The 4355-nt window shown below is 37.7% G+C and overlaps 1 protein-coding gene across 1 annotated transcript in view; it reads right to left on the reverse strand.

Annotated features, from left to right (window-relative positions):
* Nucleotides 1–502: 502 nt before the first annotated feature.
* Nucleotides 503–4355, reverse strand: part of LOC113240229 — a 5143-nt gene continuing 1290 nt past the window's right edge. Inside the window, exon 2 of the mRNA XM_026477478.1 lies at nt 503–1137. The gene's annotated coding sequence lies outside the window, so the exon portion shown is untranslated. The remainder of the gene's footprint in view (nt 1138–4355) is intronic.

Consider the following 4355-nt stretch of genomic DNA (forward strand, 5'->3'; position numbering starts at 1 on the left):
AATTTTCAAAATCGGTCCACATTTGATAGAGAAATAGGTAAGTACTATAATCGAGGGCTGTAGCTCAGATGCATTGCGAGAGGTATTTCTATAAACTCAAACTATAATAATCTTCAATTTTATACTTTATCTCACTTTTTTACATAATTTTGGCGTAGGGGTTACGAAACAATCCATCTTAATATGTATGTCAAGACCTTTCCTTGTTTTCTTAGCGTTCCAAATACAAAAACTATAATTATTATCTATGTTCAGCCAGCAATTCTACTCATAGAGTACAGCCTCGTCTACATCCCTCTTCCTCACAGCTGAAGGGGCGAATATCCCTAGCTGATGGTCTACCTATGATAGGCAACTTACATCTGCGATCAGCCTTTACTACAGGCTAGCCACACACTGCTCGGAAGTCACTAACTTACCAACAAGTAAACCACCGAGGAGGCTATGGCTTTGGTCTGCCAAAAACCTATCTAAAAGGACAGACCATGATCACATCCTAAACAAACAAAAAAAATATAATTACTCGTTAGCTATCCTAGCTAATTAGGGAACCTGACTAAACCCTAACACTTTATTTTATCGACCCTAAACTGGCTGAACGACCCTAATAAAAATTCTAAACATCACTACAAGTTCCTAACTATCTCAGCCTAAGCTATCTCCAACGTGGATGCTGCCACAACGACGACACAGGCTTGAACACCCATCGGACGATCACTGGATTACATCACTATTGATCTCCCAGCTGCCTTAGTCCTCATTTTGCAGCTATCACGTTCCATCAGCTTCACTTACAATCTTTAAACAAACAAAAACCAACCCACGTATAACGTCAACAACATATTCTAACTACATATTTCCAAGACACATATGGTATGAGGGTATACCACATGAAGAATTTCTAATAATTAAATAAATATATTTTCCCAGAATGCAGACAGTCCTTGATCAACTGGAGGATGAGCATGAACTATTCGCACATACAGGATAATATATCTATCAAATTGAAAAAGGAAAACAAAAGTAAATTTTATCTATATGATGGTGTATCTTCTCCTCCTTTCCTTCCAAGTCTGCATGTACAGGAAAATATTAATTTTTCTCCAAATATTTCTCATAACGTCAATGTGGTCCCACATGAAAAGTAAACATAAAAGATTAGATAACCTAATAGAAAACAAGAAAACATTAAATTATCTCCTAAGGAACTTTTTCATCCTATTCACATGGACTATATCCTGCCTACACAATCTATTCCTATTTACATCTATTTTTCTTACAATATAATTAACCCTACTTAATCGACCTACCACTCTATACGGCCCTTTAAATAATCTAGCTAATTTCATACTTCTATTAGAAATTCTCCTAGGACAATATAACATTATCAAGTCCCCTGGCTGATACACAACCATTTTTGCCTTCTTATCATAATTCCGCTTCTGTTTTATCTGCGCCCTCACTATTCGTTCCTTAACTACATCAATCAACGCTGCTTGTTTTGCAATTTTATCTTGCAGGTTCTCCGCAACATTGAGACAATTAATCCCTAATTCCATATCTGACGCACATAAGGATTCTCTACCGAACAATACCATATATGGTGACACCCCGGTACTGCTATGTTTGCTAGAATTATAAGCAAAACACACCAATGGTAACATGCTACACCAATTCCTTTGTTCGCTTCCTATATATTTCGCTAACATTCCTAACAGCGTCCTATTAAATCTCTCACATAAACCATTACACCTGGGATTGAATGCCGTAGTATGCACCATAATCGCTCCAAAATCTCGCGCTGTCTCCTCTACCAAATGAGAAGTAAATACCGATCCTCTATCGCTTAAAACTTGTTTTACTCCGCCGTATCTACAAAATATCTCGGACACCAAAAATTCACAAATTGTTTCCGCTGTCACCCTGGGTACGGCCCTGCACACTACATATTTCGAAAGATATTCTATACTCACAATTATATATTTATTGCCTCTATCTGAACGATTGAATGGGCCTAAAACATCAATTCCTACACGCTCGAAAATATTATTCACGGGAATAGAAACCAATGGTGCAATCGTTTTATTTATGTTGCGCTCCTGACACAACTGACAACTTTTGACATATGACTCAATCTTTTTTTCAGCATTCACTATGAAATACCTCTGTCTAAACCTTGAAAAAGTTTTAAACAAACCAAAATGTCCGCCCGTCCAAGGACTATCATGGAGTTCCTTCATACATTCCGAAAATAATTCCGACGGAACGACCACTAAATCAACTAAAGTTTGATTCAAACTACACTTCTTAAAAAGGATTCCATTCTGTAAAAAGAAGCCTCGATAATTATCACCAACACCTGAACGAATACAATTAATAATATTTCTACAAAATTCATCCGCCTCCTGTTTACTCTGGACATCATTCGCACGTAAAACATATAACCTTAACTCGTCTCTCTGCTCCGGTATACGCTCCACTCTCGACTCTACGTCCTCCAGCAACGGATTCCTACTCAAGAAATCTGCGACAACGTTGTCCTTACCCTTGCAATAAACAATATCGAAATCCCAACCTTGAATCGATAACGCCCATCTAGCTAACCTCCCACTCATATCTCTCTTACTTTTTAACCAAACAAGCGCCCGATGATCAGTAACCACCTGAAAACGAAGTCCCCACAAATAACTTTTGAAATAATTCAACGCCCATATAAGCGCTAAACATTCCTTCTCTGTAACAGAATATTTCTTCTCCGCTTCACTTAACTTCCTGGAGGCATAAGCTATAGGTTTCAACTCTTTCACACCTTGCATTAAACAACTTCCAATCGCATAACCACTGCTGTCTACATATAACCGCGTCACCTGTTCACTATCTGACGAGAAATGTCCTAAAACAGGCGCCTTGCAAATCCTATCTTTTAACACTTCAAATGCCTCCTGCGCCTCCTTTGTCCAAACAAACGCCTTGTCCTTTTTCGTCAAATTCATGATGGGAAGCGCCAATCTAGCAAAATTATCAATAAACTTTCGATAATAAGAGAACAATCCTAAAACCGCTCTCACTTCTTTCAGACTAGATGGAGGATTTATCTCCTTCATCGCCGCAACTTTCCTACTATCCGGTCCTATTCCTTCGGCCGACACTTCGTGTCCCAGCACAGTCACCTTCTGAAAACCGAAACGACACTTAGATGGTTTTAAAGTCAAATGCGCATTCCGCAAACGAATCAAAACCTCCTTTAATGCAATTTTAAATTCCTCAAAGGTACTTGCATATACCAATATATTATCTACATAGACTATCACATTACGATACTTCATTCCCGCTAACACTTTATCCATAGCTCTTTGAAACACCGCTTGACTTGTTTTCAAGCCAAAAGGTAACACATTGAACTCATATAGGCCGGTATGTGTAACAAAGGCAGTTTTTTCCTTCCCTTTTCCTAAACCTAACTGCCAATAACCCGAGTTCATATCTAAATCTGCAAAATACTTTGCACCTTGTAAACAACTTAACAAATCATCTACTCTCGGAATAGGGTATGAATCGTTTTTAATTTTTTTATTCAAGGCCCTATAATCAATGCAAAATCTCGGTGGCCCTTCTGGTTTATCCACTAAAACTACTGGTGAAGCATATGGACTTTTTGATTCCTGAATTATGCCATATTTTAACATTTCCTCTACTTGTTCCTCAATAATTTGTCTCTGTTTAGGGGAGACACGATATGGCATTTTATGCACCGGTTCCTCATCGGAGGTATTAATTTCAACTAATGAGTGATTATAACACCCTAATTCGCCTGGCGCAAAAGAGAACGTATCGCGAAACTTTAATAACAACTGCTTTAATTCATCGCGCCTTTTCTCCTGTAATGCATTATCAATATTAAATTCTATTTTTTTCCTATTCGAAACATTAAACATATGGTCACCATTCGTATCTAATAAATTAACGAAATATAAATATTCAGATTTGTTTAATGAAAAGGTTTTATGACTTTTCAAAATTGGTTCAATAGAACAACAGTTCTTTCTCCTTGAAGTGACGTCAGAGACAGAATTGAAAGGAATTTCAACATTTCTTTTTAAGATTAGCTTCGAGGCTGCAAAATCAATTACCGCACCATTTACCGTTAGGAAGTCCTGTCCCAAAATAAGGAGCTCATCACCATCATCTACAACAAGCAGCTTTGACTGATATTTGTTTCCTTGTATTACCAACGAAACATTGGTGGACGCTTGTACAATTATTCGCGTACCACCTACTGTGCGCAAAGGAAAACTCGGCGTTTTTTCGAACTGCAAATTCAATTTATCTGCAAACAATTGTGAGATTATTGACAC

The sequence above is a fragment of the Hyposmocoma kahamanoa genome, unplaced genomic scaffold (assembly GCF_003589595.1).
Source record: "Hyposmocoma kahamanoa isolate Upper Pololo Valley unplaced genomic scaffold, ASM358959v1 127, whole genome shotgun sequence".
In the NCBI taxonomy this organism is placed as follows: domain Eukaryota; kingdom Metazoa; phylum Arthropoda; class Insecta; order Lepidoptera; family Cosmopterigidae; genus Hyposmocoma; species Hyposmocoma kahamanoa.